Source organism: Pleurodeles waltl, chromosome 10, assembly GCF_031143425.1.
Source record: "Pleurodeles waltl isolate 20211129_DDA chromosome 10, aPleWal1.hap1.20221129, whole genome shotgun sequence".
In the NCBI taxonomy this organism is placed as follows: Eukaryota; Metazoa; Chordata; class Amphibia; order Caudata; family Salamandridae; genus Pleurodeles; species Pleurodeles waltl.
In genome coordinates this window covers 193927444-193949528 of record NC_090449.1, presented here as the reverse complement: position 1 = coordinate 193949528, position 22085 = coordinate 193927444, and the positions used below count along the sequence as shown (strand labels likewise).

At 43.3% G+C, this 22085-nt stretch overlaps 1 long non-coding RNA gene across 5 annotated transcripts in view; it reads right to left on the bottom strand.

The window, feature by feature from the left end:
- Positions 1 to 2027: 2027 nt before the first annotated feature.
- LOC138261330 (uncharacterized) overlaps positions 2028 to 22085 on the bottom strand; it is a 312982-nt gene continuing 292924 nt past the window's right edge. For all 5 annotated transcript variants that reach the window (XR_011199076.1, XR_011199077.1, XR_011199074.1 and 2 more), the window contains one exon: positions 2028 to 2465. This is a non-coding gene — a long non-coding RNA (uncharacterized lncRNA). The remainder of the gene's footprint in view (positions 2466 to 22085) is intronic.

Genomic DNA, 22085 nt, shown 5'->3' with positions numbered 1-22085 from the left:
AGCGGGTGGTTTTAATTGTGCATGAAGTCATACCTCCATCATCATTGTCATTTTGTTGTTGCTAAGTTTCAATATGATTTTTCGCCCATGTATCTCTACTATTCACCTCCCTTGTGGAGGTGTAGCATTCTTACAGGTTCCCTAGTCTGCCGCATATGCAAAATTGTATGTGAAAATTATGTAATGTGTGGATGCACTCACACTAAACATGTGTGAGGCCTCTCTTGGGCAGAAGAACTTAATTTAGCTATTTTGGACCTGTTGCCTCATTCAACACTTATCTGTATTCACAGGGCGAGGCAAGGTGCACTTGCATGTCTTGGTTATTGTTAGAAAAGGTATTGGCCTCCTTCTGTGGCACAAGTACAATACTAATGCATAAGGAATATGGTAATGGGTATCTGGCTAGTATTAGTACAACCATTCAGAGTTATGTTTTGTTGCTATTCTTTTGTGTGAGCAGGGATGTTTTCACATTTGGGAATTATGTTGTAAACTTTATATTGCAACATGAATATTGATATTTGTTAAAGTGTTTTGTCCTCACCTGCCTGACACATCCCATTTATAGATGGTAAGTTTGTGTATACTTCGCAAGAACCTTATCACTGTGTGCCCATCAAGAAAATGCCTCTTGTTGTTACACTTTAACATTTCATTGTTTAGGTACACATTACTCTTCAAAACATTGCAATGGATATAATTGATGTGGGTGCATATCCAAAAACAGCATGTGCAATTGACTTTAGCTCACTCTTCATGAGATGCAAGCAAATAGTTTAGGAGTTTACACTTCCACTATGCTATAGGTAGCCCTTTCAACAAAAAATATCCTATAGTCATTGTGTTTTTCAAAAAATAGGTGCATAAGAGTTCATTTTATTCAAGATTGTAAGGCCCACACAATGTTTTGTGGAAGTCCAGCTGTTCAATTTTGGGCAACAACAACTGTTTTTGAAAGCTTAGATGACTAGACAAAGTCCATTTAGGAGAATTGTCATTTGACAAGTGGAGGTGAGGAGTATTCCAGTGAGGAATTAGGGAAGATAAGATTGTTTAACAGTCCCCAAGTGGATAAAACCAACGGGTGCCCAAACAAACAGTACAGTACTGGGTGACAAGAAGGCACTATGATGTTAAACACAGGACAACTAGGAAACTTGCCGCAAGGCATTGACAAATGTTATCTTGCAGTTTGTTGACGGAAACTGGGGAACTCCACATCTTCCTCCTCTGATGAGTGTTGTGCCTCCCCTGCAGTTGGTGGTGTTTGCACAGGATGTACCCGAGGAACACACACACATCAGAGGCAGAATAATTGGTTCCCCTGTTTCCATCAGCATTTGTTTGTGCCAGTAAGGCAGCCTTGAAATCCCTGCACCAACTTGCACTCCATGGATTCCATGATGTTATGGATGGCCCCCAGCTGCATGGCAACCTCACTGGTGTCTGATGTAGAGGGCTGCTGTTGTTCCCTCTGCATCATGGAACAAACAGTGTCAGCCAGGGGCTCATCAATCTCATGGGAAAAGTCCAAGTGTCTATAATACCCTTGGTCATACCCTTATTAGGACTCAGGCACCTACGGACTCCTTCTACAGTGCCTGCTTTGATCTCCATCCGCGCCCTCAACTCATCAGCCATTCAGTGGTGGGCTCCTCCCACTCGTCACTGAAATTCAACTTGGGAGTCCTCTTAGACCTCATCTGGGATTGAACAGCTAGTCGAGGCATGTCCTGTGGGTGGGGTCTCCTGTTGAGACCCGGCAACGTCATCTTTATTTTCCAAGACTGAAGGAGAAGGTTCAAAGTAGTCAAGGACTAGTTTGAGGATGTCATCATCGATGGGAGGCAGGATGTAGTACTCAACAAAACAAAATAATAGTGGAGCACACTAAAAATCAATTACTATGGGTCAAGTTGTTAGACTGGTATTTAGTATAACCAAAAAAATAATAATAATAATCCAGTTAAGTACACAGATTTCACAAAGAAATGGGTAAAAATATCAGTTCTCAGACATCAGGGTGTATATCATATTGTTCCTTTAGTTTACTACATCTGTTAAAAAAATACACTTTACAAATATTCATATTTTTTTGTAATCTCATATATTCGCATAATTTCAAACATTTGGAACAAGCTAACAGCTTGTACAAAATTTTAATTTATAAACAATGATTGGAGGTTTCAAGCTGTTCAGCCTTTACATATTTTCAACCAATGATTGAAGAGTTCAGCTGACATGTGTTTCATCCCATTACAGGACAGGTTTTCAAATTCCAGCTTACACATCACGGCAACAGATGTGTCATAGTGTTAGAGCACCGTGAATGTCTATAAACGATCCGTAAAATTAGATAGAGGTGCAGCTAAGTGGAGTCATTGTTGCCTTCAGTATTTTGTTGTACTCAACAAGTTGGTCATCAACGACAGGCTGCTCTACAGGAGGTGTGGTGTGTCCCCCTGGAAAAAGATAGAAATATGTCAATAATATTCCATGATAGATGTGTACAATGATGATTTGATGACAATCAGACTGATTTTGTATTCACTTTCATGTAAACACGGATATGTGGAAGATAAGTAAATGAGGCCGTGTAACACTATGGTTGCCTTTCACATGGAAACACATTTACATTGTTCACACAAACTCTGTATACACAAGGGGGCATATTTGTGTAATGGGTCACAATGAAATGCAGCTAGGCAGCTTGTTTGCTCGCCTACATGGAAGAGTGAGTGAAGGTAAGGATCCCATTTGAGATGATACATTGCTTTCCTGGTTTGTGCCTACACTGAAGTGACATTAGCTTCTTATCATGACTGTAGAGACAATTGCACCATGTCACCAGGGTGTCTGCATTCCCTCTAGCCATTAGATAGTGCGCCAGTACTGACCAAGTAATCGTTTATGTTGTATATTACGTGTAATCCTGGACTGTGAATTTCAAACAGTACAATACACCAATCTGGCATGCTGTATTATCTTGCATGCATTTTATGTAATATTGTGGCCTAGAGGTCATATTTGACACACAAACACACAGCTCAGCAAGAAACCTTGCTACACTGCAGGAATGAGTAAGGGCATATATGTACCATACTTTGTTTGTGTGAAACCCAGTACTTCTTGCACACACACATGCCTCTCCAGAGTCCTCAATTGTTAACACTGAGAAGATTGTCTAAAAGGAATAGCCACCGTAATACTTGCAAATAAGCCCAATCAAATTCCTCAGAACCCAAGTTTGTTATGTGCAGATTCTTGCAAATGTTTTCACTCAGCCCAACATACTTACACTTTTACATGATTCCTCTGACAATTATCATTCAGAACTAGGGACTCAACATCATCTAACACAGTGGTTCCCAACCTTTTCACTTCTGTGGACCCCCATTTTATCAATACTGGAGCCCGGGGACCCCCACTGAATCATTATTGGAACCGGGGGACCCCCACTGAGTCAATAGTGATAGCTGGGACCTAATATTATTACATTTTTTAAGCTGCCGCAGACCCCCTGATGAGGCTTCGCGGACCCCCAGGGGTCCCCGGCCCACAGGTTGGGAACCACTGATCTAACACACTGATGACACCCAAAACCTGTGTTGACTCTTAGGAGACAACAAGACCACCAACATTTGTTACATTATGCTCTTGAATAACATGCCTACCTGTATGTAAGAGTAATGGCCCATACTAAACATTAGCAGATAGTAGTGGGGATGTTCAGCAACATGTGTCTATTGAGGTTGTCCAAATAGTTAGACCCAATCCCCTTACCCTCCAGCCATCCCAGACACCTGCTCCTCATCCTGGACACCTATCCTACCTAGAAACTGTGCATATCCATGTTTCACCTCCACCTGCTTTCACATAATCTGCATAGTGAGACACATCTTCTTCTGGCTCCCTCCTGACACCTATGAGTCCATCACCCAGACCCTCGTGACATGTAGACTGTAATACACAAATGTCCTCTACCAAAGCAGCTCTGCAAAGATGCTACACAAGTAGCAAAATTTCAAAAAGATCAGGGCTAGACTATAATTCAGCCTACCTTGCAGCACACACATCAAACCTCCTTAAGATACAATGGCTCCCTATTCAGACACACTGTCAGTTGATAATGGACAGCCACACCTACAAGGTGCTACACTACCAGAGACCCACTTAGCTCATACACCATCTATGCTTTTACCTAGCAATCATGAAACTCTGCAGTGCATCACTTGCATTCACCGTCACCCCCAATATCAATTTTAGCTAGCAAAACAGGAGGTAGGGTGGTCTCTTACATGGCTGCCAACATTTGGGAAAAATCACCCAGGAAATCAGGACAGTTGCTTACTCTATGGTTTAGTACTGTACATACGATCCTGCATGGAAAGCCTGGGCGTACTCTGCGCCTGGAGACCCTCTCAGGTGAGAAGTTAAACCTCTGGGACACTGCATTACTTACATTACATGTTTGGTTCCCTAGACCCATAACAGGCACACTTGCTTCATGGGGCATGGGGGCCTGCATTGGCACCAGATATCTGTAAAGTTTCCAAGGTTTAGGCATGATGTGGTGCTCTAGTCCAGATTTTTTCCTATGTATTATGAGACTTGTAGTCCTGGTCATTCATGTTGAAGATTACAGTACAAGATTTAGAGGACATCCTTGGCTGGGGCTACAGATAGTAGTGGGGATGTTCAGCAACATGTGTCTATTGTGGTTGTCCAAATAGTTAGACCCAATCCCCTTACCCTCCAGCCATCCCAGACACCTGCTCCTCATCCTGGATACCTATCCTACCTTGAAACTGTGCATATCCTTGTTTCACCTCCACCTGCTTTCACATAATCTGCATAGTGAGACATAGATAGATCAGAGACACTTGGCAGGGCAGGAAATAAATAAATGTGGTTGGCCACTAAAATCACAGTTATGTGATGTGGAGGTAATATGTAAATGTATAAAATTTAGGCCCATATTTATACTCTGGTTGCACCGGATTTGAGTCATTTATTTTGGTGCAAATTCGGCGCGAACTTAACTCCATATTTATATTTTGGTGCTAGACCCATCTAGCGCCAAAGTTATGGAGTTTGAGTCATTTTTTCTATATGAAAACCTACCTTGCGCTAATGACATGCAAGGTAGGCGTTCCTGTGCAAAAAATGATTCTAAGGCATGTGCGCCTTATTTATCCTCCGGCGTCAAAATGACGCACAGGAGGAGGCGGGCCTTAAAACATGGCGCCCAGCCGGATTTGTGCCGTTTTTTAACGCCTGGGTCAGGGCATTAAGGGACCTGTGGGCTCATTTCCATGGTGGGGGACCATGGAAGCAGTCCACAGGTGCCCTTCTCTGCACCCAGGGTCACTCCCTGCCACCCTCGCCCACCCCTGGAGGACATCCATGGATGGGGGGACCCATCCATGGTTAATGCAGGTAAGTGCAGGTAAGTATAGATATATATATTTTTTTTAAGTAGCATATGGGGGCCTAACATGGGCCCGCCTACATGCCACTGTGCCCAATGGCCACGCCCAGGGGACAGAAGTCCCCTGGGAATGACCATTGGGCAGGGGGGCATGACTCCTGTCTTTGCTAAGACAGGAGTAATTTCCATGGGGGTTGTGCATCAAAAAATGGTGCTAATCAGTTTAGAGCCAATATTTTTGACTCTGACCTAACTTGCACCATTCTTTGGCACACAACCCCCAGTCTTCCGTTCGCCTCCGCTGCCCAGTTACCGTAATTTATTTTGACGCTAACCAGGCTGCATCGCCGGCTAATGTCATGTCACAAATAAGGCGCCAGGCTGGGGCATTGGAATGGCGTTAGCTGGCGGTAAACTTTTTGATGCAAATCTGCACTAGCGCTGATTTGCATCAAAAAGTATAAATACGGGCCGTAATCTAATATGTAAGACATACCTGCCATTTCACTTGAACATAGAACAGTGCATCAATGTGTCTTGTTGCGCTGCGCAGTACTCCATGACAGTTTTATTCATACCTTCCCTTGTTTTAACTTACATTGTAGTTCTTCCTTGTCCTTGACCACAACACTGTCTGGTAACTCCTGCCACCAACTCTGTTTAGATAAGTGATGCCACTTGTCTCTCCCAATGGATCCAACTCCTCCTGGAATTCAGGTTATCATCCAGTGCCAATAGTTGCCCTAAGGTTCCTGTCCAGTTTCCCTGGTAATGTGCTTGTAGTCATGCCACCTCTTCTTGCACTCCAACACTGTTGTTTTTGTTTGGCCTACATTGTTGATTTTAGCCACTAAGCATTGCCAAATGTATTCCTTCTTCCCTAAAGGCGATTTTGAGGTGACAAAGGGAAGGTTTCATTCTTAATCAACTTAGCTATTCATATTTGGTTCTCCTCCTCACCTTAATTGGTCTTTCTACTCCTCTTCCCCTGGGCTGCTGTCTGGTCATCTTGGCAGGGGTTGGTGTTGTTCCCCTCCATTTTTCCCTGTTATTTCAGTCTTCAGAAATGCTGTAGATTAAAAGCCTTTTTTAACTTTCTGCCACCCAATGCACTTCCACTTGATGCAAAGTAGATTTGTGGAATGTAAAGGTGCTTTATGGTACACAAATCATCTTTGTGTCATGTAGGGAGCAGTTGCGCTATGACAGGTTGTGTTGTTCTTCTCACCCCTGGGTCAGAACTTCTGATGCCTCTTCTGTACTTATGAGATGGGGCACTGTACCATAAATATGGCACATCCGTGTCACACACAAGTGTCTGGACTCATTGCAAGTCTTGCTGAAACAATACTGCAGCAGTGTAGCATTCTATCAGTTCTCATAAATATGCCCCTTTGTGTTTAGCTATTCAGTATTTGGAAGGGGAATGTTTGGCTTCCAAATACCAAATTTCAGTGTTATGTATGAATGTTTTGAGGCAGGGTTACGGTAGCAAAACCTTCATTTTTTATCAACACCTGAAGAGGTGTTAATAATTCACAAATGGGAAGGGGCCCACACATGACCTGTTTCCCTTCGTGAATTTAAAAAAATATATTTTTTCAAGGAGCAGATAGCTGTCCAAGGGACCACTGCCTGCTCGTAACAAATGAAACGAAAATGTTTTTTTTTTTTTAAACACATCCCATTTTTCCATGAAGTAAAGGACTGCATGTAGAAAAAAAGATTAGTTTGTTAAAAAGCAATCACAGAAATGGTGGTCTTCTGATCCTAGCAGGCCACCATCCCTGTGAAGGCTGCATTTCTTAATGGGTCGCAAATTGTGACCTTACTCATTAATCTTAATGAGGTAGCTCTATTGCGACCCCACTAGAATTTGCTATCTGAAGTTTATAGTTTTCTTACATAGCAAATTGCAATTCCTTTATGGCAATTAAGTAAAAATCGCAATTAGGAAATCACAATTCCTATTTTTTGTACGTATGGCCCCAAGTCTCTGAAATGTATGTCAAAAATCCTCAGTGGGGCAAAGAGGCAGTTTGTGCCATAAGTGGACTCATGGGATAGGTGATAGATGGTGCCTCAATGAAGCTATTGACTTTTGGTGGGAAAACTCAGAGCAGGAGAAGGTCCCTCGCTGGCCAGAGAAGACGTCTTTCTTCAGACTTTTTGGCCCCTGTTTTTTTTCATTGGGGCAGTGCTGCAGGCTGGAACTGGGGGGGGACTAGATGAGGCTGGATACCTTTTCCACAAGGTCCCTCTGAGTCAGATTTGCTGCTGTGCAAAACCTGCAAACGGGAGCAACTTTAATATTTGGCCCAGATGGAACGTGCCTTTGTAGGATCTGATTGCCAAGTTGGTCCCAGTCCTACATCAGAGGCCAGCCAAAGGGTCTGTGGCAGTTCTAGTTTAGACTGACTGGCTGGGATTTTGCAGTAAAGGCCTCCTGTAGCTTGTTGTGACCTTAAAACCTGAATAGGAAGTCAGCCTTATGACCCTTGGAGTCTACTTTTTTGTCCTGGGTACATGAATAAACCCAGGTCCAGTCTTCAAGGCTGTACTCAGGTCACATACAGCAGGTCCAGTCCTCTTCTGTTCTTCCACAGGTTCAGAAAATGTTCTGAGGATGGTATTGTGAGTATCGCATGTATTGCTAAGCACCAACCTGTGGGTGGGGGTGACTCCTGGTCCTTCCCTAACCTGTGGGGTGCAAGATTTAAGGGGCATCCCTACACATTTTTACAGCACTTCCTGTGTGCTCTATTGCAAGCAATCCTACATTGCAACTGTGGACCTCAAACCAAACTGGCAGAATCTAAATTCCCCATGTGTAGAGCTCTTGTGCCCACCCCACCTACACAGTGAGGTAATAGTGACCACTCCACTGTAGTCACCTCAAGCAAGTTCTGGGGGTAGCTCCTCTCTCAATGGGGGTTGGTGCCTGACTGACTCTGGGAATAAGGAAGGGTCCCATCCAGGTGTCAGCTTACATTGGCCTGTGACAGGTGAGTGCTCTTAGAAGATCATCAAGTTCTTGAGCTCAGCCCAGATGGTGATCATGTCAAATGAACAGATTACCTGACCACCCCAAGGCCTTTGTCCCATCTCTGGAAGCAAGTTCACACCTCATCTTGGGGGATCGTCAGCTGCCTGGTGATGGTTGACCCTCATGTAAATTAAACTCTTGAGACTTAAAGTAGGGAAAAGATAGCTTTTTGAAAGTACCTCTTCCAAAATATTTATTTCAAATCCAACTTCACCAGTGAATTGATCTTGTAATAAGTATTTTAAAAAGCCCAACAATGAAACTTGTAGTTATTTCCTAACTTAGGATAATATTATTCCATTTAATAATGTGTCCTAATGCTTTCCTACATAATCACCAACTACCGTGAAAATAGCTTCTAGGGCCTTTTGTATGTAAAGACATGTTTTACATCAAACTTTTACTTATCCTACTTTTAAATACAATGGAGCCTGCCTTATGACTAGTAAGGCCTACTCAGTAGTGGCATATTAACATTCAAAAGGAGTGCTTAGGTCTTTCAAAAGAGGTTATTTTTAGGCCTAGGACGGACTCATGGAGTTACATAAAAACTACACAAGATTCCAGTTCTGCGAGGGGGTGGAAATCTGCACATTGCACTGATTTTCAGCACCTATAGCTTGTTCTGCACTGAACAATCAGCAAAAAGTATGATGGGATGATCAAAGGGCCCTGTCGCTGGAGCTGGTTTTGCTGCCACTCAAGTACATTTTCCACTCAAGAAGCAGCTTTACCAGCACGAACACCCACAACCATCCACATTGGTAAAGTCACACTGGGTGTGAACTTCGCACCTGAAAATCTCTCTAGGGGGTGTCAATTATTGGTCACACTCACCAACATACTGCTCATGAGCCACACATTAAAAAAAACTCTACTACATGGTGGTCAGCAGAATTTGGTCGGAACTCTATGCTACATGCATAACATGAAGTGGCCAAAACTCCTCTAACTCTGATGGCAGAGTGGAGTTTATCACCCAGGCCTAGTTATTTTGGCAGGGAGCATTGCAATTTTAAAACTGCACTGCAAAGATACAGAGGGTAGACCTGCAGACATTGTTGTCTGTTGGAATTGGATAATAAAAATATATATGCTCTCATAACGAACACTAAATCATACCCCTCCCTCCAAATGGGAGTGAATACAAATAGCAATTACTTTCTATTTAACATGGGTAAAAAACATTTGGACTGTAATTAACTATCCTTGATCATAGATGCTGATCTCCAGGAAGTGCTGTCACACTTTCTGTTTATCTTAGCAGAACTCGTCCAATGCTGTTGAAAATAATAAGAACATCAGGAAAACCTTTACAAACCTAAGTGAGATGTTCTGTTATTTGTTATAATCTGGTAATGGTAAGCACAAAGAGTAAAGATTGGGTCCCTACGCTGTTCCCTAGGTGAAACACTGCATTCAGAAACCCGTAATGTCACTGTGGAAGGTGACCATTTGTAGGAGGCTGGCCTGGTTTGTAGTGGGTACCTTGGGTATTTACACCCCATACCAAGTCCAGTTATACCTTATTAGTGAAATGTAGTAGTGTTCTTGCAGCTTAGGCTGGTAGAGGTAGCTGTAGCAGAGCAGTTTAGGCTGAACTAGGAGACATGCAAAGCTCCTGAATTACCACTATAGTTACATAGCACTTATACACAAGTAAAGACAATACTCAGTGTTACCAATAATAAAGGTAGTTTATTTGGGTGACACAAGGCCAAAAATATCTTAGACTCAATACTCCTTCTGGAGGTAAGTATTATACACGAGATATAAACTAGACACCAAAATAAGGTAAGTGATTAGACATAGGATAGTGCAAACAATAGGAAATACCATAGAATGTAGTAGGAGAAAATAGGTCTGGGGCAACACAAACCATTTACTAAAAAAGTGGAATGCAAATCACAACTTCCCCCCTAGACAAGTGTAGTGTGTAGAGAATCGCTGGGAGAGTAAGAAAACCACAAAAGTGGGTAAAATACCCTACCCCAGGGCCCAGGAAAGTAGGGGTAAAGTAATGCAAGTTTCCTTATGACACATTACAAGTCGTGATTAGAGTTATTGCAAGAACCAAGCAAGACTGCAATCAAAAAATGATGGATTCATGTACCTGAAGACCTGCAAAGAGAGGAGACCAAGTCCAGAAGTCGGAGAAGGTTCCAGGAAGGACAGGAGCCCCTGCCAACGTAAAAGAGGGTGTAAAAGAAGAGTTCCCGGTTGGACGAAGACTGCAGAAATGCACCAAGGGAAGATGGCTGCGGGTTCCTGCATGATGCAATGGATGTCCCACGTGGAGATGTTGGATGCAGGTGAGGTTCAGTGCTGGATTCGTCCAAGAAGCCTTGGTTCAAACAATGTTGCAGATTGCGTCAAAGTAGCGCTGCCTGGACCCAGGAGGGACCTAGGGGCCTCAACTCAGTCTGAGGAGGCAGAGGGGGCTCGCAATACTGGAGGGAACCCACAGATGACCAGGCAGCACCCACGGGGGTCCCAGGACACAGAGACAAAAAGGTGCAAATTGCGGTTGTTGTAGCACTACAAAAGAAGGTCCCACGCCACCGGGGAACAACTCAGCATATTGAGCATTGCAGGATGGAGTTCCGGGGACCTGGACCAGGCTGTGCATGAAGGATTCTTGCAAATAATGCATACAGGCCTCAGGAGGTGAAGATGACGCAGTGTACAGGGGTACTGTCACGAACAGGGAAGGCAAGCTCTTACCTCCTCCAAATTTGGACAGCAGGACCTTAGGACAGTCTGTGTTGAAGGAGTCTACCACCTGTGTTCCAAGGAGCATGCTCGTCGCCAGGAGAGAAGTCCAAGAGAACTGGTCGTCATCTTAGAAGGTGCCTGCTGGAGCAGGGAAGTGACTTTGTCATTTTACTGGAGATTTCTTCGGTCCTTCTGGTGCAGGGTGAAGACAGGGAGTCCCCAGAGTGTGCACACCATTGAAACTGTTGCAGTTGCTGGCTGGAGCTGAAGATGCAGAGGAAAAGTAGCCCTTCTGGATACTTTGTTGCTATTACATCGGTTCCTGGAGCAGTCTGCGATTGATCCGAGGTCAGAAGATGAAGTAGTAGTTGCAGAGGATTCCTGCTGGAAACTTGCAAGTAGAATCTGAAGAGAAACCCACAGGAGAGACCCTAAATAGCCCTCAGAGGGGGATTGGCTACCTAACCAGGTATGCACATATCAGGAGGGGTCTCTGACGTCACCTGCTGGCACTTGCCACTAAGAGGCCTCCAGAGTGTCCCCACACCTTGCAAATCAAGATGGCTAAAGCCTGGGACACACTGGAATGAGCTCTGGGCACCGCCCATGGGGTGAATGATGGACAGGGGAGTGGTCACTCTCCTTGCCTTTGTCCAGGTTCGCGCCAGAGCAGGAACTGGGGTTCCTTGAACCGATGTAGACTGGCTTATGCAAGGAGGGCACCATCTGTGCCCTTCAAAGCATTTCCAGAGTCTCTGGGAGGCTACCCCTCCCAAGACTGTAACACTTATTTCCAAAGGGAGAGGGCATAACACCCTTCTCCCAAAGGAAATGCTTTGTTCCGCCTTCCTGGGACTGAGCTGCTCAGACCCCAGGAGGGCAGAACACTGTCTGTGAAGTGGCAGCAGCTGTAGCTGCAGTGCAAGCCTCAGAGAGCTGGTTTGGCAGTACAGGGGGTCCATGGTGGATCCCCCAGGATGCATGGAATTGGCTTCCCAATACCAGATTTGATCAACATATAGGTGACTTATGAGTTACTTAAGTGTAGTGAAAATGGCTGTGGAATAGTGTGTGCACTGTTTCACGCAGGCTGCAGTGGCAGTCCTGTGAAAGGGATTGTCTGAGCTCCTTATGGGTTGCAAAAGAAATGCTGCAGCCCATAAGGATCTCCTGGAACCCTAATGCCCTGGGTACCTAGGTACCACATACTAGGGACTTATAAGAGGGGATCCACTGTGCCAACTGGAATGGATAAATGAAGTCACTAAACTATAGTGACTAATTTGGAAGCAGAGAGAGCATAAGCACTGAGGTTCTGGTTAGCAGAGCCTCAGTGAGACAGTTAAGCACTACTGACAACATACACATCAGACCACAAACAATGAGCACTGGGGTCCTGGCTAGCAGGGGTCCAGTGAGACAGGCAAAACACACTAACATATAGGGTTTTCACTATGAGCACTGGGGTCCTGGCTAGTATCATCCCAGTGACACAGTAAAAACACACTGGCACACACTCACAAACAGGCCAAATGTGGGGGTAACCATGCTAGAAAGAGTCTACTGTCTCACACCATTCCAATGGGTCAAAATGAGATTAAACTAACTCAAAAATCAGGATGGCTGGGGTGCAAGATTTAGGAATGAACATGTAGGTGAACCTTTCAACTTGGTTGGTTCTCTGTCTCAGCAGCTCTATGACTTGGCACCCTGGAGTACGAGAAAATATATTTTTACAGAGTAACTCTCATGCAGCCCAATGTGGTGTCAAGGGTTGTTTATCCTTAATGTCTAACTGTGTTCCCACATTCTGGGAGTGAGTAAACTAATATTTGTGATTTTCAGCTGTCCATCTCGAGATCACCCACATCACCTGCACAACTTTTTTCATTCCATACATTCGTACAATATTTAATCAACCAAGACACTCCAAAAGCACAAGTCAAATGTCTTATCTGGAGGCCCTCCAATAAAAAAACTCTTTACCATTTAAGTTTTAAAAATTGATAATAATTGTGGGTCAAAAACACTTCTGCTCATAGTAAGGTAACAGGAGCTCTGGTAGGGTCAATGGAACAATGAAACAATATTGTGGTAAACAATATCATTGACAAAAACATTGTGTCAAAAATATTGTTTACCCCGATATTAACTTTCTAAACTTATAATGATCCGACAAAAATCCCAGAAAAATTAGTGTGGAGAGTAATATTGTCCACAATAATACAGAAATATTAATGGTCTAATATATAACCAGTTTAAAGTAGTGAATCCTAAATATTGTAATAAATAAAATTCATTTAATATAAATCAATTCCACTCATTTTTTAATACTATATACAAATATATATTTATATAAGCACACACACACATAAATGTATATATGTATGTGTATATATTTCTATATATGTTTATAAGTATGTATATATAAACATTTATTAAAAATATTCAATATACATTATACTTTTTCATTTTTTTTTTTAATATAATTAAATGTACTATCAATACTATCAATCAATCAAACTGTATTCTGTATCTTAACCATCAAAGCTGACAAACATACATCCATTAAAATAAAATGTAGTACTACAAAAATTCAAAATCATCTTAATCAATTATGATAATACTTTTAAAAAGAAGGAAACTAAAAAAAAATCACAATTATAAAAACCTTTGCCCTAAAATGGAAGAAAATCCTACACATCAAAGATACCTCTATGACGTTTTTGCCAAGTAACCATCACTGCACTCTATAGATCCTGCACCATCTAAGCCTGACAGCCAGCCAGAACAATTAGACTCAATCAAATAAACAACCCGGAAGTAAGAGACAATAGCAATTAGCTTAAATCATAACCATTTCCTTTGCACTATCATTAAAGCAGTGAAAAAAATAAAGTGCTTGGTGCATAGTGATACCTAATTTGCATCAATCAGTTTCAGTTTAATATTAACTTTATTCAGCAGTTTCCAAACATAAAGTCCATTCATCAGACATTACAAACAATTAAAAGAACCCAAAAACCCATCTAACGTGCAATATTTAAATAATATGAAATATAAAAAAAGGACATACGTCTGGGTTCCCTATGACCCTAAAGTGCCTTACTGAAACATTTGTAAACTCTCAAACACATTTTATAAATTGCTTTAAAGTGTGTGTCATAGAAAGCTAAAACAAACTTAAAATCATCCGTTCATTAAAATCACAATACTGTCGGATGAAAAGTCAAATGAAAGTTAACTGACTGTGTCAAAGGCTGCGTTAACCGTGCAAACGGGACCTCTACATCCGGCTCTTGTTCTGAAGGGGCTTTATGATAGAGATTACTTATAATACAAACACATTTTACCCCTCTGCAAGCTAAAGAAATTGATGTGCCCGGTAACCAGGTGATTACTGCTTACCTACACAACCATATGTTCAACTCCCAAAAGATTGGTTTTAATATCTGATTTCTATAATCCTGAACTCTTGGGCATGTGCACATTAGATGACAAAGTGATTCCAATTTATAGCCACATAAGAAGCAGTGTTGGTTAATCATCCCCCCTTCCATGCCGGAGAGAGATCTTAAAACTCACGTATGCCAAATGGAAAAAACACAAACCGTTGTTTAAGGACGTGATGGAAATGCATACCAATTTATGCTAGAGGTTTCCAGCTGGTGTAAGAATTCAGCACAGCCCAAGCATGCCGACACTGCAGAGATGTTACTGTCTAAATCTAATGACTTCATTTTCACAGAATAATTGCTCCTCTTGGCAAATGCTGCATGACCCATGTTACCGGCCCAGGCCTCCTGAAGTTGTAATTCTGTCAGAGCTTACTTGAGATAACTGCACTAATAGTTGGTTTGTTTTCCCTCCTTTTGTGCCTTTATCTCTAGCCAGCACAAACTATTCAAGGATCCAGTTCCTGCGGCAAAGAGCTTCTAACATAGTTTCACAAAATAATTTAATTGCTGGAATTTTTGATTTTGAAAGTCAAATTCCTAGCGCACCTGATCCGGAGAAGATTCTTTTGGAAGGTAAAAACTACTTTATTGAACTTTGTTTGAAGCTGGTTTAAGGTGTCAGTTGCTTTACTGTGCCAAAGTCTTGTGACAGGGAAGGTAGGAATTGGGCCACCATCACTTTTAACATGACTATGAGCTGAACCACACAGTTTCTTTTGCAAGAATTTAAAGGCACATATCAGAGACTGAGCTTTCACGAAAACAGAGGGGCAGTGGTAGGCAAACGACAAATTACGGCCCACAGTGGCTCCCAGATATTTATATGAATGTGCATACTCGATCTGCTGGCCTTTTATTACCCACCTGTGTGCTTTATATTGAAGTTCAACCTGCCACACTACTTTTGTTTTCCGCAAGTTCAGCTCTAATCCTTGCTGCTCTATTTAACTTAGGAGAGCATTAATCAATCTTTGGAGGCCGACTGGCATTTGACTGAAAATAACTATGACATCTGCATGTTACAGAAACACTATCTTTTCCTTCACCAATACAGAAGGATGGCTATCTACTGCTGTCAGATGTTGATTCAGATCGTCTAGGTATAATAGGCATGAGATCACAAAGCACCCTTGTTTCAGGCGTTTCCTGGTACTAATTTTAGAGGTGAGCCTACTACCATTCCCAATTTTCACCTTGGTCCATGTGTCACAGAATAGGTCAATAATTACAGTGAGCATTTCCCCTGGCATACCCCATGCTTTCAGTTCCCTTCATAAGTGGTCACACGGCACTCAATTGATTGCCGACTTAAGATCAATAAAGCAGGCCAACAGCCTAGTTTTTCTCCTCAAGGCCTTTTCCGTCAATAAGCCTGATGATTCCAGGTTAGTTGTTTTTCCCATGCCAGTCCTAAACCCTGTTTGGGTTTTTGGTATGAGACATTTCATCTCTAACCAGGCTGAAAGCTCTTCTAAAATACATGACGCATACATGTTCTCCTCTACATCTGTTAATGCTATAAGCCTGTAATTGCCTGGCTGGTTATGACTTCCATTTTTATATACTGGATGAAAATGCTCCCCTTCCAAGATGTTGGAACGCTATTCTGAGAGTAAATATAATTGAAGACCGGTGCTAGGCTCTGTGTCCAAAACTGTGTGTTATGCTTAAACAGTGTATTGGGAAGGCCATTCGGTCCTGCTGCTCCATCTGTCTTACATTTTTTTATTATCCTCTCTATCTTTCAGACTCTCTGCAGCTGCTGAATCTTGTGTGCTTAAGATATCATGGTTCTGCTCATGTCCAATTGCTCCAATAACCCCTCTCAATAACCCCTCTGTTGCCATTGAAGGCATTCAAGTGTATCACCTCTATCTGATTTGTATCTATTGGTCTGTCTGGCTGCATCTTATGTACTTGAATTTTGCTGATCATACATATCTCTCACGTACGCTGACCAAGTCTGCTCTGCAATCCCTGCATTTTGGTGGCATCCCGGGCCCTTCATTATGTTGTTTACTGTTTACCAGAAACTTTTGCTGTTGAGCTGCTTGCTAGACCACAGTAATATCGCACACAACTCCTCGATGTATCTACTTTTTTCTATCTGCAATCTTTTTTATATTCTTTCCTTATGGCTGACAGATAGGTTGTATCTATTTTGTTGCCATTCTTTGCCATTTTTGGTAACCTTCTTATCTCCCTAACTTTCATCCGTTTTCTCTCACGGTTCAGTACCTCTTGTCTCCTTATTGCTTATTCCCTCAACTTTCCTGTATTGTGGATGTTTTGCTGGAAAGTTTAATTGAAAGATCTTAATTTAGTCCGACCATGACTGAAGGCAGTATTCGTCTTTGGTTCCCCCATATTCGGTTCCATACTCATAAATCATGTCAATGATTTGATAAGCATTATCTCCTTTCCATTTTAATCTCTTTAAAATATGCAGCTCTGGTTCATCGGTCAAGTCGGCTGTTTTGCAGGTTTCTTGCAGCTTTATACTAATATTTAAAACTTGAGGAAAGTGATCACCTTCATGATGTGAATGGATTTTAAAAGCTTTCATCAGGGGGAAAGCAACCTTGCCTAAAAGTGTATAGTCTATAGTTGATCACTGTTTTTCCTCTTAAATATGTTACTGTTGCTGGGAAATCTTCATTCAACTTGTCATTCAGGATTGTGAGTTCTTGGGCTCCCAGCTGTTCCACTAATTTGACTGCTACCAATGTACCGTGGGTCATCTGATTCTTCGCTGTATTCTCTACCAGCTTGGTGTTGAAGTCCCCGGAAAGTAAGATTATCTCTTCATGATACCTGTTTTGCAGAAGCTTTATTAAATTCATTAATGTTGCAAACCTTTCTTGCATCTTTGTCCTTTGGGATGGCTATATAAGTTAATTATTAGCAGACCTACAATTGCTGACTGTTCCATTCCATATTACAATTTTGTTATTTGGATCCAAATGTCACCTAAATTGATTGCGTCCTACAACCATTTATACTTGTTATAATATAGGTGGACACATTCCCCCTTTGATGTCCATAATTTGAAGACCTTTCTGCTGGTATATGGAACTCCCGGAAGCCTACTAAGGGATCTGGTGTCATGAACCATTTTTCTTGTAATAGAATTATATCAGAATGTTGAAAAAAAGAGGTTGTTTCATTGTCCTATGCCATTACTCCAAAGCCATATACGTTCCATGAACTTATGTTAACTTATGCTTTATTCCACATTGGCCATAGCAAAGCCAAAAAGATACCATCATCTTTTTGCCGTACACTGTCATCAGGGACTTCATGGATACAGAATTTTTGATATCCAGGAACAATCCTGCATATTTTTTTTTCATTTAAATTTTGCTGGGTCTGATGCTGTCCACACCCGTCATTGGGTAGAGCAGAGAAATACCTTGACGGCAGATCGTGTGAGAAACTCCTTGCTTTCCTCAGGACAGATGTTGTTTTATCGTTGGCTGTTGCAAAATAAGTCATTGGTGGCTATTCAGGTGTAAAACTTCTTGCTTTCCGCGAGACTGATTTATTATCTATTTCAGCAGTGTCTTGGGGGCACAGTGACCCTCTTTTGTTTCATAATCTGTATGGATATTTAGGTAGATGGTGTCTTTGTAATAAGAATCCACAAGTTTCAAATTGTGAAGTAAATGTACAAATCTGACCTACAATTTTATTTGATTTCCATGCAATTACCTTTAACTCTATCTGTTGTCAATTGTCTACTGGCCTGAAGTTAACAGCAAGTAAATCTAAGGATTTAATGACACTTGACTGCAGGATCTCCCTAAACAGTTGCAGCAAGTTGTCTCTATTCAGAGTGTCATAATTACCATGAGAGGGGGATTCTGGCAGGAAGGAGAGCTCATAGTTTGTGGCCTGAATGTGTGTACCTGTGTAGTGACTAACTGTGTCACGGAGGCTCTGCTAATCAGAACCTCAGGGGAAACATTCTTTTTTATGACTTTTTTTTTCTGAAAGTCGTGGTTAACGAAAGCGCAACAACGCTTTTTTTAACCACGACTCTGGTTTTTTGTGCCTTAACTACGTATGTTCTGAACAACGAACATGCGTGGTTAAGGTACAAAGAAGGGACTTGGCAAAGGTAAGTGGTGGGTTTAGGTTTTGGGGAGTGGGTTGGGGGGTCAGGGGGTTTTAGGTTTTAGGGTGGGGTTGGGGGTGGGGCGTTTTTGGTTTTGGGGAGTGGGTGGGGGGTCAGGGGGTTTTAGGTTTTAGGGTGGGGTTGGGGGGGTGGGGCGTTTTTGGTTTTGGGGAGTGGGTGGGGGATCAGGGGGTTTTAGGGTGGGGTTGGGGGGGTGGGGCGTTTTTGGTTTTGGAGAGTGGGTGGGGGGTCAGGGGGTTTTAGGTTTTGGGGTGGGGTTGGGGCGGTGGGGCGTTTTTGGTTTTGGGGAGTGGGTGGGGGGTCAGGGGGTTTTAGGTTTTAGGGTGGGGTTGGGGGGTGGGGCGTTTTTGGTTTTGGGGAGTGGGTGGGGGGTCAGGGGGTTTTAGGTTTTAGGGTGGGGTTGGGGGGGTGGGGCGTTTTTGGTTTTGGGGAGTGGGTGGGGGGTCAGGGGGTTTTAGGTTTTGGGGTGGGGTGGGGTTGGGGGGGTGGGGTGAGGGATGTAGGGTGAATGGTGCCTATTGCTAATGATTTTATCAGGAATGCCTTTACAACGAAATATCATTGTTAAGGCATTCGTGGTAAAATCATTAGTAGTAGCAACGAGGTCGGTGTTCCGACCTCGTTGTTAAGGCAGTAGTTGTTTTTGAAGTCGTTGTTTCGTCGTACAATCGAACCTCAGTGCTTATGCTCTCTCTGCCTTTAAAATTGTCACTATAGGCTTGTGACCATTTTTACCAATTCTAATTGGCACACTGGAACACCCTTATAATTCCCCAATATATGGTACCTAGGTACCCAGGGTATTGGGGTTCCAGAAGATCCCTATGGGCTGCAGCATTTCTTTTGCCACCCATAGGGAGCTCAGACAATTCTTACACAGGACTTCCACTGCAGCCTGAGTGAAATAACGTCCACATTATTTCACAGCCATTTTACACTGCACTTAAGTAACTTATAAGTCACCTATATGTCTAACCCTCACTTGGTGAAGGTTAGGTGAAAAGTTACTTAGTGTGAGGGCACCCTGGCACTAGCCAAGGTGCCCCCACATTGTTCAGGGCAAATTCCCCGGACTTTGTGAGTGCAGGAACACCATTACACATGTGCACTACAAATAGGTCACTACCCATATGTAGCGTCACAATGGTAACTCCGAACATGGCCATGTAACATGTCTAGGATAATGGAATTGTCACCCCAATACCATTCTGGTATTGGGGGGGACAATTCCATGCATCCCTGGGTCTCTAGCATAGAGCTGGGGTACTGCCAAACTAACTTTCCGGGGTCTCCACTGCAGCTACTGCTGCTGGCACCCCACAGACAGGGTTCTGCCCTCCTGGGGACTGGGCGGCCCAGTCCCAGGAAGGCAGAACAAAGGCTTTCCTCTGAGAGAGGGTGTTACACCCTCTCCCTTTGGAAATAGGTGTTAAAGGCCGGGGAGGGGTAGCCTCTCCCAGCCTCTGGAAATGCTTTGAAGGGCACAGATTGTGCCCTCCTTGAATAAGCCAGTCTACACCGGTTTAGGGAAGCCCCCAGTCCTTGCTCTGGCGTGAAACTGGACAAAGGAAAGGGGAGTGACCACTCCCCTGTCCATCACCACCCCAGGTGTGGTGCCCAGAGCTCCTCCAGAGTGTACCAGACCTCTGCAATCTTGAATCCAGAGGTCTGAGGGCACTCTGGAGGCCTCTGAGTGGCCAGTGCCAGCAGGTGACGTCTGAGACCCCTCCTGATAGGTGCTTACCTGACTATGTGGCCAATCCTCCTCTGAGGGCTATGTAGGGTCTCTCCAGTGTGCTTTTCCTCATATAACTACTTGCAAGAATTCACCAGAGTTCCTCTGCACCTCTCTCTTCAACTTCTGCCAAGGAGTGACAGCTGACTGCTCCAGGACACCTGCAAAACTGCAAGAAAGTAGCAAGAAGACTACCAGCGACATTGTAGCACCTAATCCTGCTAGCTTTCTCGACTGTTTCCTGATGGTGCATGCTTTGGGGGCTAACTGCCTTCATCCTGCACTGGAAGCCAAAAAGAAATCTCTGGTGGGTTGACTGAATCTTCCCCCTGCTCCAGCAGGCACCAAACGTCAGCATCACCAGTACTCTGGGACCCCTCTCATCCTGATAAACTTGTCCCCTGGATCAGAGGTGGTGGACCCAAGTGCCCCAGACTGTCCAGTGGCCCAACTGTCCAAATTTGGAGGAGGTATGTCCTTGCCTTCCCTCTCCAGAGAGTAATCCTGTGCACCACATGAACTGCAGCTGCTAGGGCTTCTGTGCACATTTCTAAGGAATCCATCATGCACAGCCAAGCCCAGGTCCCCAGCATTCCGTCCTGCATTGCTCAACTCCCTGAGTTGACATCTGGCTTCGTGGGACCCTCTTTTGCAGTGTTGAGACAACCACCATGTCAGACTTCTTGAACCTGTGTTCAAGTGCTTCTGTGGGTGCTACCTTCTTGTGCATGGGCTCTCTACTTTGCTGGGAGCCCCCTCTGTCTTCTTCCCCAAGTATGACATCCTGGTCCTTCCTGGGCCCGGGCAGCACCCTTTTTCTTTAATCACAACACTTGCAGCTAGCAATGCTTGTTTGCAGTCTTTTGCCAAAAAACAGCTCTGCATCCTCCAGCACTTTGTGGGACATCTTCTGCATGAAGGAGAAGTTCCTAGCACCTTTTATTGTTGCAGAATCTTCAACTTCTTCTATCCAGAGGCAGCCATTTTGCACCTTCATCCGGGGTTTAGTGGGCTCCTGCCCCCTGGACACTTTCACGACTCTTGGACTTGGTCCACTTCCTTTGCAGGTCGTCTGGTCCAGGAATCCATCTTCAGTGCTTTGCAGTCTGTTGTGGTCTTTGCAAAATCCTCTATCACGACTTTAGTGTGTTTCTGGGGAAGTAGTAGCACTTTACTCCTACTTTTCAGGGTCTTGCAGTGGGGTATCTTGGACACCCTTAGTGTTTTCTTACACTCCCAGCAATCCTCTACACTCTACACTAGCCTAGGGGTCCATTTGTGGTTCGCATTACACTTTCTTAGTATATGGTTTGTGCGGCCCCTAGGCCTATTGCATCCTATTGTATTCTACAGTGTTTGCACTACTTTCTGACTGTTTTACTTACCTGGTTTTGGTTTGTGTGTATATTTTGTGTATTTTACTTACCTCCTAAGGGAGTACATCCTCTGAGATATTTTTGTCACATTGTCACTAAAATAAAGTACCTTTATTTTTAGTAACTCTGAGTATTGTCTTTCTTATGACATAGTACCTATATGAAATAAGTGGTATAGTAGGA